This window comes from Cryptomeria japonica, chromosome 5, assembly GCF_030272615.1.
Source record: "Cryptomeria japonica chromosome 5, Sugi_1.0, whole genome shotgun sequence".
NCBI classification, from domain to species: domain Eukaryota; kingdom Viridiplantae; phylum Streptophyta; class Pinopsida; order Cupressales; family Cupressaceae; genus Cryptomeria; species Cryptomeria japonica.
In genome coordinates, this window is record NC_081409.1 from 787,823,614 (window position 1) to 787,841,062 (window position 17,449).

Consider the following 17,449-nt stretch of genomic DNA (forward strand, 5'->3'; position numbering starts at 1 on the left):
AGGAAAGAAGCAATTTAAGATTAAAGAAGAAAAACTTGACTCTAAAATGCACATTCCATTGGTGGCCGAGTTACTAGGTCAAGATACAGGAAGAACTTTCAGCCACATGTCACCCATCTCATTCTTGATTTGGACATCAAAGAAGTATAGGACAGTATGACGACACCTGTTTCTGATACTAATAAAGTTGTAACCAATGTTGATGCTAATGTCCAAGACTCACAGAGACTTGGTGTTCCATCTAACATAGATAATGCTATGTTGTTGACTTCAAGAGGGCCTTTGCCCATGCAATCCAGGGATCTAACTATGGCTCCTAAATGGTTAAGTGATTCAATTACCAATAAAAGGAATGTTGTGCCTATTTCTATGTCCAAGGAAGATGCCATGAGTAAATGTCTAGGGAGAGCTACTAAGCCAAAGTGGCTAAAAATGGAGACCATGATCAGTTTTAATGAAGGCACAAAACATTGGACTGTAGATATTGCTAAGCCCACATCTGATAAAGATGCTACAATTTCCTTAGAGGCCAATTACATGATTGAGTGGGTTGATTTGGGGGTAGGAACTAGAGCGATTGATGTGAGACATTTAGAGACTTCAACCAAAAGGATTATCTCCCACACTTGGAAGGATGAAAAGGATAAAGCAAAGTCAAAATAGAGTCTAATGCAAATGGCTCAATACATCCACGCTCGGCAAAATAGCCCACTACCATTGTCCCAAAGCTCTATTCCCTTTAGTTCAAAATCCGGCGGTAATCAGAAGTTCTTGGATGAGGTTCAATGAAACAAGATGATCGCAGAGATTTTCTTTCAGTGGCTCACATTGATTGTGCATCAAGGAACTAATTATATATCATATTTAGTTAAAATCTTCAAGGATGCCAATGATGTTACCAAGGAATTGGACCCTAACTTCATCGCATGGAAAAAAGAGAAGACTAAATGGGCAGTGATTTCAAAGAAAATGTGTGATATTCAGCGGTATGGCTTAATGAATTTTCTTGCTGAAAGACAAGTGCCAAGATTCGACGAGTATTTAATGTTCATATGCAATGAAAGTATAGAATGGTGCAATCAAATCATTGAGCAAGGTCATAATGAATCTGTCAGTTTGAGAGGTGAACTAACAACCCTGAGAACAACAATGCAAAAAGATTTGCATTGTGTTGATGTTAAGCTACTTAAAGAGGATGGTGAGACTCTGGAGGATACAGTAGAAATGGTCAATCCTTTCAACAGTCGCATTAAGAAGATCAAGGTGGAAAAATCCTTAGCCGTGGAAGACTTTACAAAGATTGCTAAAGTGGAGTCGATGCTTACAGTGTGTCTTGATCATTTGGACTCTCACAAAGATAAAGTACAGCTGGTGAAAAGGAAGAAAGAACTCTGGAAGCAAAGGGTAATTCATATCAGCTTGCCACATATAGCGGTAATCCAAGAATTCTCAAGGGTTCATCGAGAGTGGAGTGCAGCGAAAGTTGTTATGGTGTCTGTCCAGAATAGTAATACGGACAATCTGACTAGAACTGAATCAACCGCATGACTAGCACTGCTGGTAGTTGTATGCCGACGTGTCTAGCTTTCTTTTATTTTCGGTTATACAGTTAGGGCAGTTTCTCATTAACTCATTTGGAGTTAATTTTATCTTTGGTTGCACTATTGGGTCTAGTGACCTATTTATAATCCTTGCAATGACTTTATGAGGGCTCGCTAAGTTTTTGAAAAACTATCTCTTTAATTTTGGTTGAATACTTTTCGTATGTATTGAAAGTTAATGATCATCTTTGAATGAAAATCGAATGACATTTTGTCTCTGGCTTCAAATCTCTATGTTTGGTGTTTGGAATTTGATTTCTGTGAGAATCTATTTCAATAAAGAATATGTCATAGCTTTCCATATGTGCAGAAAATGTCACTAAAATTTATCTTTAAAGGTTTTCACTTTTTTTAGCGTACATGTGAATTTTGTCGGCTATACACAAAGAATTATATATATGAATCAATGCTTGCATTCATTTGGTATTGATTGGTGTATGCAATTACCTTTTTGTACTTTCTGGTGAAAAGTATAATATTGGTTGTATATAATTTGGAGCTGATTGAATATTTATTAAAGGGAGTTGTACCTTAATTCAGAGGCTAATCAATATGATGGTTATCCCAACTATATGGTGAGATTTGTCTTTCATTCCTTGGGCGAAAGGGTATAAAAGTTAAATAAATCATGAGAGACAAATCTGTTTACCAACATAGGACAAAGACTTCTTAGGTTTAGTAGAACAATGGTGGAGGGAGGAACAATTTTTCACTAACTCATTTGATTACAAAATCCGATGAAAATTTTTGACAAAAGATACATAATTAGATGTATCATCGGATACTTGTGATACTTAATGTGAAATTTTCATTTTCTAAAAAATTTATGCCTAACGTTTGGAATTTCAATGAAATATTTTTATCCAAATTTCTACGAATGTGTTCATCGAAATATCAACAAATATTTTTTTAATAAATAAAAGTGAGCTTGACAATTTATAATTGACTAATTTGATCATCAGATAAAATAGACAACTAAACAATAGATTGGACAATAGTTATATGTATGTATGCATGTACATATATATATGTATATGTATACATATACATATATTAACATTACACACACACACACACACACACACACACACACACACACACACACACATATATATATATACATATACATACATACATACTTATATATACATACATATATACATACATACATACATACATATATGTGTGTGTGTGTGTGTGTGTGTGTGTGTGTGTGTGTGTGGTGGGAAAATGATGAGTGATAGATCAAGAGGAAAACTAACCCTTTCCCTCAAAGAGAGATGAGAGTTTCACTATTGATTATCCTTCAAACACTTTTCACTATTACATTAGGGAGATAAGGGTAATTCACTAGATTCAATCTCCACAAAAAGATGATAGATTGAATTATGAATGAATTATGAATGTTATGATGATCCCCTTATTCCTTTGTTTGATTTATAAAGGAAATTGATTGAATTATGTAGTGAAAAAGTGACAAAGAATTGACTATAACATGAGATCTGAATATGGGATGAAGCTATGCACCTAGATTTGGTAGTGAAATATTGAGATGAAGTCACCCTACAAATTTGATAAAAAGTTGTCCAGACCATGGCGAGAATGTAAATGGTCCTCCGAAAAATCTGCCAAACGAAAAAGGTTTTTCTGCCTCTGCAAATGAAGCTAGAATCTGAAAGTACCATTGCGCACCTACAACCTACACATAGAAAAGAGAGGGAAATGTTTTGGGATTGGGGGTTTACCTTTACGTCAAACCCCAGTTTTGGAATTAACCAAGTAATGAAAGAAAGTACTTACAAGTAGATGTAAATAAAAGACTGAATTGTAAATCACCTCAAGGGAGGTTGTAGTAGAAATGTTGATAGAAATGCTTGTGTGGAATTGTATGTTGAAATCAATCTCCTCTTCAATGGTTGAATCCTTGACTTGAATGCAATACCTAGCCTTGAAGGCAGACTTGAGAATGCTCAATGCTGGAAAGAATGCTTGAATTCTTGAATGCTCTTGAATGCTCGATCACTTATGCAACATGACCTTATCAAAATTCCAATTATTGAACTAATGCAAATGAGAGGATGAATGACCCTTAAATACATTTTTGAAGGATTTAAATTTTGTCACAGGCTGACACCACGGAGATTCCTACTTACAAGCCACAAGACATGCTCTAGAAAGGTCCTGCCACAAAATAAGGTAGTGATAGTGGTGCCACACCCCTTCCTAGGAGGAAAAGGGCCCCACACCCCTGTCCAAGGGGGTACAGGGGCACCATGCACATGTCATACCCCTGTCTGTAGGAAAGAGTGTGGACATACTGATGCGGAGGCCAAGTAAGAAGCAGTTTTCACAAGAAAAGCACTCTCCAGTCTCTGATTAGGCAAGAGGATTAAGTTCACATGTGTGAGGACCCTATTGCAATCATAAATTGCTAGGGGCACAATTTTATGACACTAAATTTAGACCCCACTTTAGCGGGAGTATAAGCGCACGCGAATACTACCAATAAAGTACAAGGAAAGAAGATTGAAAGACTTTTACCACGTCAAGGAGGCAAGATGCACTAAGCCCCATATGGACTTAGGATCTTATGAGTTCAATTGACAAAATGAAAGGGAAGATTGAGAAGGGGAGAACCATGACTGCAAGTAGCAAATTTCCCTTCACTATGTGTCATGAAAACAAGGATACAAAAGATTACAAAGCAAAGAAAAGTTCACTAAGTAATTATAAGTATCACAAGAAGGAAATAATGAGCAAAGTGTATACCCCCATGTTAAAGAGATCACATGTGCCTTATTGGGAGCGATTTCTTTAGGTTATGATACACCCAAGCGAAAGAGAAGGAGGGAGAATGTTATCACAAGGATTTATCCCCAAATAAAGGAATAAACCCAAGGCTAATGAACATAAAACATGAGGTAGTGTCACTTTCCTCAAGGTCAGTATGTTGTATGATAACTCATGTATATCATATATGTATGTACATTTAATAATCTTCATTCTCCAAAGAAGGATACTACCTTGGAAGAAAGGGAAGAGAGGATGTCTTTTGAGTCAACATGAAAGAGACCAAGGGAAGATCTCAATGCTTTGCATCATCCCCAAGTAGACATTAAGGGAAACATAGAAGAACATGGATACATATAGAAGAATGGTCACCAAAGAGAAAGAAAGGAGAGAGAGAGAGAGAAACATGCCATAGGAGCAATATCGAGCACAACAGATGGAGCTATCACAAGATCCAAACAAGGTCTATGATCATGTTGTAAGTGACTTTGTTTGATTCGAGGAGCTAAGATTAGGGTTTTTGAAAACTCATTCGATAAATGTTTGTCCATATCAATATATTCATGCTCACTGTCAGAAGCATTAGGAGTTGTATTACCATTATGAATAACATTTTCACCCATTTCTTCATCAAAGTTTAAAGAAAGAGGAGCAAGAACATGAATAGGAGTAAAATCATCATATGTTTATGCAACTTATGATTTTGAGATGTTGGTTGAACATCTTACTTAGGAGAAAAGGGAATCATGTCAATTGTTGGAGTCTAAGGAGACTGAGTATTTTGAGGGATAGCTTCATGATCTCAGATACGATGTCTTTGTTAGTGTTCTCTTGCACAACTCTTCCGTAGAGTCTTAGTGGAAGGCTGAGAAGAAGGAGGAATGGTGTTCCCTTTTATAGTGAAAGGTTTAGGTTTAGGTCTTTTTGGTTGAACAATAGTAGAGGCAGGCCTCTTCTCTCGATAAGAGGAAGGAGGTGGAACTATGTCATAGAAAGGAGGAATATTACGTGTTGGGAGGAGACCAAGTCCATCATGAGGAGGAGGTATAGGTCTAACCCTAGGAAGAATATTGTGGTTCTCCTTAAGAGAAGGTAAAGTCACATCCATATGAATAGGTGGACAATTTTCTTTAGGAGGGAGATTAGTTCTATCTGAGAGGGGAAGAACCTTATCTTGAAGAATAATAGGAATGTCAAGTGTTGGTGATCTAGGTTCACTTAAGGATAAGATCATATCATTCTTTGCTTTTTGATAGGATTGAAAAATAGCATCGCTCTGTGATGGAAGAGATTGAAATTGTTTAGGCTAAAAGAGATCAATGGCAACACCAGGGCTTTTGTCAGATGGACAAAATAAGCTATGGTTCACAGTTATGATTTCCTCATTATGAGGAAATTTAAGACACTTGTGGATTGGAGAAGCAATAGCCTCATGGAAAATATCCAAGGATAACTCAACTTCACATGGGATTGCTTAGAAGAAGGTATGATAACAAAGTCAACATCCATGGATTTAGTGTGAAGTTCAACAGGAAAGGTGATAGAACCAATGGTAGGACAAGAGAAGCCATCAAATAACTTCACAACTACATTAGAAGCATCATATAATGGTTTATGCAATCGTAAAGTGAAAATATACGCTTCAGTTATGACATTAACCATGCAAGATGGATCAATCAGGACACCATGGCAAGGGATATCCTTAAGCTTTGCAGCTATGTATAAAGGGCCATTGGGTGCTCTAATGGTCTCACTAGAGTCAAATGTAATATAGGGATCCTTAGGCGTATCTTGTGTATCTACCATATTAACCAAGTTTGGAGCCAGTCATATGAGTGTTTCAAAAGAGAGAGAATTAGGCACAATCTCTATAACATTAGAGGTATGAGATGGCAAGGGATCAGTGAAAATCTTAAGATTTTGATTAGGAGGAGCAACTGATTTATTCCCTTTATCATTCACACCTACCATAGATATAATATTATTATAAATAAAATCTTGAACCTTATGTTTTAATGCAAAGCATTTCTCAGTATCATGACCAGGTTGACGATGAAATTGGCAAAAGGAAGTTTTGTCAAAATGAGGAGATTCAAGTTTGGAAGGATCAACTTGTTTTATAGGAGGAAGTTTGATAAAATTTCTATGAAATAACTAAGACATAATACTATGCAAAGATTCATTTAAATGAGTAAACTGTCTTTCTCTTTGGAAAATTTAGAAATAGGAGGCACACCTATTGTAGCATTCACATGGTTGTTGTTGATTGGACCATTGAACTTGATGAAGCTTTTTGATGGTTTGAACTTCGCAAACGATTGTTGAACACTCTCCCCCTTATCACTTGGAGCCATAGGAGTCTATTGCTCCATTTGACTCACAACCAATTGATAATTGTGGAGTGTTGCATACAACTATGGAAAGGAAGTAAACTCAGAAAAAAAGAAGCTTTTCCCTGATATCTTTTTGTAAATTAGAAATGAAAATTCCTTGAATATCATTATCAGGCACATGAAAAGAAATTTGAGCACACAAATTCTTATCTATACCAAGGAAATCAATCACTTTTTCTTTAACACCTTGTTTACAATGCATCAAATCAGTGAAAGTGATTTTAGGACCAATGTTGTTTTGAGATTGTTGAATGAAAGTATTTTCTTTTTGTTGAAAGGAAGTGATAGAATAAGAAGGCAGAGAGAAATACCATTGTAAGGCCTTATCTCTTAGTGTTATTGTAAATAGTTTTGCAAGAAATCATTGATCATAAACAAAATTAGTACACAAGGTTTGAAATTCTTTGACATGCATAAGAGGATCACCTCTTCCATTATAGAGTTTCAATTGCAGGATCTAAACATGTTTAGGTGGCACGGATTTAAAAATATCAAGTGAAAATGGGCTCACAAAATCAAAGGTGGGCACACTAAACTTGTATTGACTCATAGAAGCAATCTATTATTGTAAGGAAGACATGGTTTGAGCAAGATTGTTAATTGTCATTTCTATAGAAGAATTCATGTTAAACATAGGTGATTGAGAAGGTGGTGTGATGTTGTTGAAAGAAGGTGTGGACTGAGAATAAGGTCATGGGGCACTATGATAAGTAGGCATTGGTGATGATTGGGTAGGAAAAGGGGACACTTAAAAGAAGAGTAAAGTTGTTGAAGGGATTGCCCCCTTGTGTCAAACTGATTGGTTGAGAAATAGTAGGAATACTCATGGAAGACATATGTAACGATGGAGGATTAAGTGAAGAAGAGGGATTTCCCCCATGACCTATGGTTGTAGGAATGACATTTTGAGTTGAAGTAGCCATGATGTTAGATGTGAAAGTAGGAATACTAGTCATAGGATTGGTCAAAGTAATAGAGGAATTGACTTTTGTTAAAGGTTGTGAGTAACCTAGGGTTTTGACTCTTGATAGGTATGGCATTAGAATCAACAATATGTACAATGCCACACAATATATCAATTCCATTCTTATCACTTTAAAGCATGCGTTTAAGACCTTCAATTAATGGAAGAGCTTCACTATTAGGGTATTCTTGGGACATCCATTGTTGAAAGTTGTCAAATTGATTGTCCAATGTAGAAATTTGATCTAAAGAAACCCTAGTTAAAGCTTCTTCTTCATCATGAGATCCCTCAATGGGCACATGATTGGGATGGGAAGAATTAGCATGATCCTCATTAAAGAAGTCACCCAAATTAGGCTCTATCTCCTCGATAATTAAACCTTGGGAAGACTTAAATCTAATGCTTCGTCTAATGCGGAAAGGATAGGTAGGGCTGATAGTTGTAAAACTCATGCACTAGAGGAAAAAAATGAATTTTGAATTGTAGGACAAACCTTGCAAAAATTGAGTAATAATAATTACACAATTTGAACTTTGTTGGAGGAAGAGGATGACATAGTTTCCAAAAATGAAAGGAAATTGGATTTTTAAAATTAGGGCCAAGGAAATACCACTTAATTTTAAAATTGGAATTTTTAAAATCAGGGTAGACTATAATTAACCTCTTAAATTTAAAAAATTTCTTGAAAGTTGAAATGTTGAATTTTGAAGGTATTTATGATTGTAAAGGTTTCAAAAATTGATAAAATCAGCAATCCTTCATATTTAGGCTATTAAATACTGTCATAACAGTCTCCCAAAATTTTAGAAAAAAGCTGAGGACTGTGGCGGGAACGTACATGGTCCCACCAATTTTTTTCAAAATTTTTTAGGGATGGATATTATGATGATTTTAACTCTAACCCCCAAAAATTGGTGAATTTTACAATCTCTAGATGGACAAAATGAAGGAACAAAGGTGAAAATAGGACCCTCATAGGGTTTTGCAGAAAAAGAGGTTTTGCAGTGCAATTTTGAACAAGGTCAAACATAATGGATAGGGACATCATGGAAAATCTTTAGAAATCTAAATGTAAATGAAATTGATTTGAAATTCATAAAAAATCCAATTAATTTTAAAAATTAGGGTTTGATGACTTAACCACTTAATTTTGAAATTTGAATTTTGGGAAAAAGGGGGGAAATTGAAAATTTGAATTGTAGTTGAATAGAAATCTGGGAACAATTAGAAATCTGAAAATTAAATTGAAACTCAATTTTTGGCAAAAGTTCAAGATGATTTTTGAAAATTAGGGTTTTAACAAGTAACCTCTTAATTTTGTAAATTTTAATTACAAATTGAACAGGACAATGAGGAAATTGAATTTGACAAACAAAGAAATTTTCAGATCTAAGATACTCACAAGCAATTTTTACAAATCATAAGTTCAATTTTAATTTTAAAAACTAGGGTTTTTAATGATTTAACCAGTAAGTTTGCAGAAATTTGAAACTTGTAAATGGAAAATATGCAGTTTTGTTCAAAGGAAATCATGTAGGATGTCGGGTTCACTAAAATGTAATGGTGGGAAAATGATGAGTGATATATCAAGAGGAAAACTAACCCTTTCCCTCAAAGACAGATGAGAGTTTCACTATTGATTATCCTTCAAGCACTTTTCACCATTACATTAGGGAGATAAGGGGTAATTCACTAGATTCAATATCCACACAAAGATGATAGATTGAATTTTGAATGAATTAAGAATGTTATGATGATCCCCTTATTCCTTTTATTTGATTGAGAAACGAAATTGATTGAATTATGTAGTGCAAAAGTGACAAAGAATCGAATATAACTTGAGATCTTAATATGGGATGTAGTTGTGCACTTGGATTTGGTAGTAAAATGTCGAGATGAAGTCTCCCTGCAATTTTGACAAAACGTTGTCCGCACCAAAAAATCCATGAAATGAAAAGGGTTTTCCTGTGTCTACAAATGAAGCCCGAATCTAAAAGTACAGCTGCGTACCTACAACCTACACAAGTAAAAGAGAGGGAAATGTGTTGGGATTGGGGGTTTGCCTTTAGGTAAAACCCCTGTTTTGGAATTTACCAAGTAATGATAGAAAGTACTTGCAAGTAGATGCAAATGAAAGATTGAATTGTAAATCACCTCAAGGGAGGTTGTAGAAGCAATGTTGATAAAAATGCTTGTGTGGAATTGTATGTTGAAATCAATCTCCTCTTCAATGGTTGAATCCTTGACTTGAATGCAACACCTAGCCTTGAAGGGAGACTTGAGAATGCTCAATGCTAGAAAACAATGCTTGAATTCTCTTGAATGCTTGATCACTTATGCATCATGACCTTATCAAAATTCCACTTATTGAACTTATGCAAATGAGAGGATGAATTCCCCTTAAATACATGTTTGAAGGATTTGAATTTTGTGATGGGATGACATCGGGGATATTTCCTACTCACAAGCTACAAGAAATGCTCTAGAAAGGTCCTACCCCAAAATAGGGTAGGGATAGGGGCACCACACCCCTGTCCTAGGAGGACAAGGGTGCCACACCCCTATCTAAGGGGGGACAGGGATGCCATGCCCTTGTCCTACCCCTGTCTCAAGGGTAGAGTGTGGACAGAGTGATGCGAAGGACAAGGAAGAAGAAGTTTTCACAAGCCAAGCACTCTCCAGTCTCTAATGAGGATAAAGGATTCGAGTTCGAATGCATGAGGACCCTAATTCAGTCATAAATTGGTAGGGTTGCAATTTTATGACACTACATTTAGCCCCAACTTTAGCGGGAGTATAAGCACATGCCAATACCTAGTAAAGTACAAGGAAACAAGATTGAAATACTTTTACCACGTCAATGAGGAAAGATGCACCAAGCCCTCAATGGACTTAGGATCTTATGACTTCGATTGAAAAAATAAAAGGGAAGATCAAGAAGGGGAGAACCATGACTGAAAGTAACAAAGTTCACTTCACTATGAGGCATGAAAACAAGGATATAAAAGATTACAAAGAAAAGTAAAGTTTAGTAAGTAATTCTAAGTATCACAAGAAGGAAAGAATGAGCAGAGTGTATGCCCCCACATTAAATTGATTGCACATGCCTTATCGGGTTCTATTGCTTTAAGGTACAATACACCCAAGAGAAAGAGAAGGAGGGAGAATTTTATTGCAAGGATTTATCCCCCATTCAAGGAATAAACCCAAGGATAATGAACACAAAACATGAGGTAGTGTCGCTTTCCTTGGGGTCAGTATGGTGTATGATAACTCATGTATATCATATATGTATGTGCATATAATAATCTTCATTCCCCAAAGGACACTACCTTGGAAGAAAGGGAAGAGAGGATGTCTTTTGAGTCAACATGAAAGAGACCAAGGGAAGATCTCAATGCTTTGAATTGTCCCCAAGTAGACATTAAGGGAACAATAGAAGAACATGGATACATATAGAAGAATATTCACAAAAGAGAAAGAAAGGAGAGAGAGAGAAGATCTGCAGTGCTAACATTGCTAATCTAGCATGACATCCACCTCTCGATCTTGTTGGTCACTATTTCGAGAAGGCGAGAAACATGCCAGAGGAGTGAGATCGATCACATCAAATGGATCTATCACAAGATCCAAACAAGGACTATGCTTATGTTGTAAGTCACTTTGTTTGATTCTAGGAGCTAGGATTAGGGTTTGTGAAAACTCATCCAATAAATGCTTGTCTACATCAATATATTCATGCTCACTGTCAAAAGAATTAGGAGTTGTATTACCATTATGAATAACATTTTCACCCATTTCTTCATCAAAGTTTAAATCAAGAGGAGAAAGAATACGAATAGGAGTAAAACCATCACATCTTTTATGAAACTTATGAATTGGAGTGGTTGAATATCTTTCTTAGGAGAAAAGGGAATCATGTCAACTATTGGAGTCTGAGAAGACTGAGTATTTTTAGGGATAGCTTTGCGAGATCTAAAATGACGTCTTAGTCAGTGTTCTCTCGCACAACTATTCCGTCGAGTCTTAGTGAAGGACTAAGAAGGAGGAGGAACATTTGAAGATGGAGGAATGGTGTTCCCCTTTATAGTGGAAGTTTTAGGTTGAGGAATGGATTAGAGAAGCAATAGCCTTCATGGAAGATAGCCAAGGATAGCCCAACTTCACACAGAATTGCTCAGAAGAAGGTATGATAACAAAGTCAACATCCATGGATTTAGCATGAACTTCAATAGGAAGGGTGATAGAACCAATGGTAGGACAAGAGAAGCCATCAAATAACTTCACAACTACATTAGAAACATCATATAATGGTTTATGCAATCATAAAGTGAAAAGATACTCTTCAGTTATGACATTAACCATGCAACATGGATCAATCAGGGCATCATGGCAAGGGATATCCTTAGCCTTTGCAGCTATGTATAAAGGGTCATCGAGTGCTCTAATGGACTCACTAGGGTCAAATGTAATACAAGGATCCTAAGGCGTATCTTGTGTCTCTACCATATTAACCAAGTTTGGAGCCAGACATATGAGTGTTTTGGAAGAAAAACAATAACATATATTAATCTCTATCATTGGATCTTACGACTTCAAAGGAAAACCCTAACATATATTAAGATGGAAAGTAACCCTATTCTCTCATTTGAAAATTTTATCAAGCTTTCTAACCCTATCCTCCTCCATTGAAGCTATAGTTGCAGGTCTCTCAAAAGTGCTTCGTCAAACAAGCTATGGAATCAAAGATCTAATTATTTTCTTACATTATTTGTTGATTTGCAGGTTGGAAAGGAGTGGCGGCCATATGCATTTGTGGGAGATCAAAATCTGCATTTTGTTTGTTTTGGGTTTGCACCAATTTTATTTTGAGATTTTTTTTTCTTTCTCTCTTGTTTTCGTAGAACCCTAGATCTATTTTTTCTCTTATATTATTTGCACATATCTAGTTTGGCAAGGAGTGGCATTCATATGCATTTTTTGGGAGATCAAAATCTTCATTTTATTTGTTTTGGGTTTGCACTAATTTTCTTGTTAGGTCCCGCAGACAACTGAGAGGGGGAGCGGGGGTGTGAATCAATTGTCAAATAAATTTAAACCAAAAACAACTTATCCAAACCTAATGCCTAATACCAGTAAACCAAACTTTATACCAGTAGACAGTTTATCAGTTAATTGCAGTACCGGTAAAGATTAATGCATGAAACAGAAAGACAATAACATCCACAATACATAACACCAAAGTTTATACGTGGAAACCCTGTAAGGGGAAAAAATAGGTGGGAAACCTTACCCACAATCAGATGATACTACTGCAGATAGTATGTGTATACAAATGGGGTCTGCACATGCAGAAAGGCCAAGCGCCTAGAGCTCACTTCTCAAACACAAATGGGAGTCACACTGACTACAATTGGATGGTTAAATCCAATAATAATGTATTGCTCAAAATAACATCTTCATATGCTAGATTCAGTACTGGTGTAGTTCTAATTACCTTCACAAAAACCTTCCTTTAAGCTTGAAATGATGTCTGTGTGTATAGCTCTGCTTATTTGTGCATATAACTTCTTATAAATCTTTTCATTAATCACATATCGATCTTACAAATAACATGTTACATATATACCATAACCTAAGACCAATTTTAGTAGGTCGGCTCTAAGAGATATTACAATAAAAGAAATTTACAAATAAATCAATAATCGATGCAATATCTGATTCAACATGTCGGCTTAATGTATTTACAACAATAATAAATCATCTCCAAGCATGTCGTGCTGATCTGGAAAAGATAAGCCTGTTGGTGCTTATTCTGGACCTATTTGCCAGTAATAGAAAATATGCAAACTCGAATATACCAATGAACAATACTCCAAGACAAAGTGTCCAAATGATGTCTTCGACATAACCAGGTGTTCTTCATGTCATTCCAAGTACTTGTGAACAGTATATCCTATAGGTGAATATGATACTGGTGACTGTGAATAAGTCACTTGCTTGCCGGTGAACATTTCCAGGGTTGATAAGTGCTGACATCAATGATAAAACCATATCAACATATCAAAAATACAAACAATTTCCCCCTTTGGCATTGATGGCAACACAAGATGGAAAAACCATCATAGTGCCAAAACCGAAATGCCAAATACCAAAAACCAACAATCTCCTAATAACAATCTCTCCCCCAAGGGATAAAGTCTCTCCACCTAGGAATATCATGTGTTTTTCCATATCAATCTCTCCCCCTTTGACATCAAATGCCAAAGAAATATAAAAACCAGGTTCCAATACAAAATACCAACCATTATACCAACTTTTCCATTAGATCAACTTCTCCCCCAAAGATTATATCATCAACAAAAACTTCTATAACCAAGATATCATCATTAGTTACTTTATAGTATAAATTGATGTCAGCATTACCTTTAGAAAAACCAATCTTCAAAAGAAATTTATCGAATCTAGCCTACCAATCTCTTGGAGCTTGCTTCAGTCCATACAAATCTTTCCTTAACCTGCAAACCATATCTTTCTTATCTGTCAAAGAAAATCCATCAGGTTGCTCAATGTAAACTTATTCTTCAAGATCTCCATTCAGAAATGTATATTTAATATCCATTTGATATACTTTGTAGTTCTTGTGTGCTTTAAAAGCCAACCATAATTTGACTGCCTCAATTCTAGCTACCGGTGCAAAGGTTTCATTGTAATCAATTCCTTCTTTCTGTAAATATCCCTTACACACTAGTCTTGCTTTATTCCTTATTACCTTACAGTCTTCATTAAGTTTGTTTCTAAATACCCATTTTGTTCCAATAACATTTTTATCTTTAGGCTAGGGAACTAATGTCCATGTATTATTTTTCTCTATTTGTTCTAATTCTTCTTCCATAGCTTTAATCCAGTGTTTATCTTCACATGCCTCATTAATTGATGATGGCTCAATTTGAGAAATAAGACATACCTCTTCATTTGCTAGTTTTCCTCTTGTCATAACACCTTTATTCTTGTTTCCAATTATCTGACCTTCAGAATGATTCAGTCTTACATACTAGGGTGTCTTAGTTTGTTGTTGTTCTTCAGTTACTGTGGAATTTTCAGATGATGCCGATGTAACTAGATCTTCATTCTGTACCAGTGGATTCAATGTAAGTTCATTTGTCAAAATATATGTTGCCGGTTCAGAGTCTATATACCTTGAAGTTCCTCTAAACTGTTCATTAATCTTCACATTTGTACTCTCAACATTTTTCTGCAATCTCTTGTTAAAACATCTATATGCCTTTCTCTTTGATGAATAACCAAGAAATATTCCTTCATAACTTCTAGGATCGAATTGCCCAATATACTCATCTCTTCTAATATAGCATTTACTTCCAAATATTCTGAAATAATTAGGAGTAGGAGTAATACCAAACCATAGCTCATGAGGGCTCTTACCCATTTCTCCTTTGATGTGAACTTTGTTGAATGTGTAGATCACTGTGCTAACTACCTCTCTCCAATATACATGTGGTAGATTTGCTTCAGATAACATACTTCTAGGTGCTTCTAAGATAGTTCTATTTTTTCTTTCTACAACTCCATTATGCTGTAGTGTCTGGGGTGCTGATAGCTATCTCCTGATTCCATTCACTTCACAAAATGTATTAAATTCCTTAGATGTAAATTCACCTCCTTGATCTGATCTCAGACATTTGATTTTCTTGTTAGTTTCATTTTCTACCATTGCCTTGAATAGTTTGAACTTCGCAAATGCTTCTAATTTTTCTCCGAGAAAAGTAACCCAACACATTGTAGAATAGTTATCAATGATTAGCATGAAATATCTATCACCTTGTAAGCTTTTAGTTCTAGCTAGACTGCATAGATCAGTATGAATTAAGTCAAGAGCATTATTAGATTTTTTTGGAATACTTTTAAAAGATGCTCTAACTTGTTTTCCAAATTGACATTCCTTACATACTGGATTGTGAGGTTTAACAATCTTAGGTAAATCTCTAACTGCCTTAGTTGTACTAATTTTCACAATGCAATGAAAATTTACATGACAGAGTCTCTTATGCCATAGCCAAATTTCATCAATATGTGCAATTAAGCATGTCTTTTCATTATTATTCAAATGAAAGATATTACCTCTAGTCTGATTACCGGTTGCAATTTCCAAACAAATTTTGTTCATGATTTTGCATTTTCCATTCTTGAACTGTAACTGAAATCCTTTTTCAACTAATTGACCAACACTCAGTAGATTATGCTTTAAACCTTCAACATAGTAAACATTGTCAATATTATGCTTACCATTAAGAGATATAGTACCTTTACCTTTGATTGAACAAGCTTTATCATCTTTGAATCTTACTAGACCTCCATTATATTCTTGAAAGGATAGGAATTTACTCTTATCTCCAGTCATATGATGTGAACATCCTGAATCAATAATCCATTCCTCAACTTCAACTTTAGCTGCCAAGGCCTGCTCTACAGGTTGAATTGTAGGTGCTGATTGATCTTCTGTTATAGCAACAAAGACCCATCCATTGTCTGATAGATCCTCATCAGAATCATCAATGACTCCTTCATCAGCAAGATAACAAGATTTATCTTTATTCTTCTTAAATCTGTATTTCTGATATTCAGGGTTAGGTTTGTATGTTCTTCTAGCTTCTTCTCTTAATCTTGCATGTCTATCAGGGTATCTTGAAGCCATATGACCAATCTTATTACAGTTGAAACATTTAAAGGGTTCTTTACCTTCATACTTACCTCCAACTGGATGTTTAGGCATTTTCCTTGCAAATAGTGCTTCAAGTTCTTCAAGTTCTTTATTTTCTTTCCTTCTTTCTTCAAGTTCTCTTGCATAAAAAGCTTTCCAATCATATTTTTCAAATGATGGTGTAGATGATGTTGATTCCTTAAAAGCTTAATCTGTCTTTATAGTAGCAACAAGACCAAATCCCTCAATTTCAAAGGCTGAAAGTTTTCCAATCAATGTATCCCTAGTTACTAATGCATTAGGCATTGTTCTTAACTCATTTATAGCAGTAACCTTCATTTTGTATGCTGGTGGCAATCCTCTTAAAATTATTGAAATAATTTCACTTTCACTTAAGGTTCCTCCACAACATTTAATATCCTAAACAATTTCATTCTTTCCATAAAAGCAAAAATCTTTTCATCTTCTTCCATTTTCAGATTTTCATACCTGACTCGGAAGCTTTCAAGTTTTGCAATTTTGACTGTGGAATCTCCTTCATTTAGTGTTTCCAAATGATCCCAAATAGCTTTAGCAATAGATCTATCTAATAATCCCATGATTTGTTGATCTGATAATGCACTCAAAAGTGCTTCGCTTGCCTTGCAATCATTTTCTTCATCTTTAGCTAAGTTAGGTGGACTAGGCTGACCTTGAATAAGAGCAGTATATCCATTCTTTGTAACTTCCCAGATGCCCTTCCCAATGTAATTCAGATGTGTCTCCATCCCAATCTTCCATATGCCATAGTTGGTTCCATCATGTTTTGGATTGTCCTTCCTAAAATAGTTAGAAGACATTGGATCTCCTCAAGCTGTTAAACTTCTACAAAAGAGGACTTAGCTTTGATACCAAGTGTTAGGTTCCATAGACAACTGAGAGGGGAGGGGGTGAATCAGTTGTCAAATAAATTTAAACCCAAAACAACTTATCCAAACTTAAT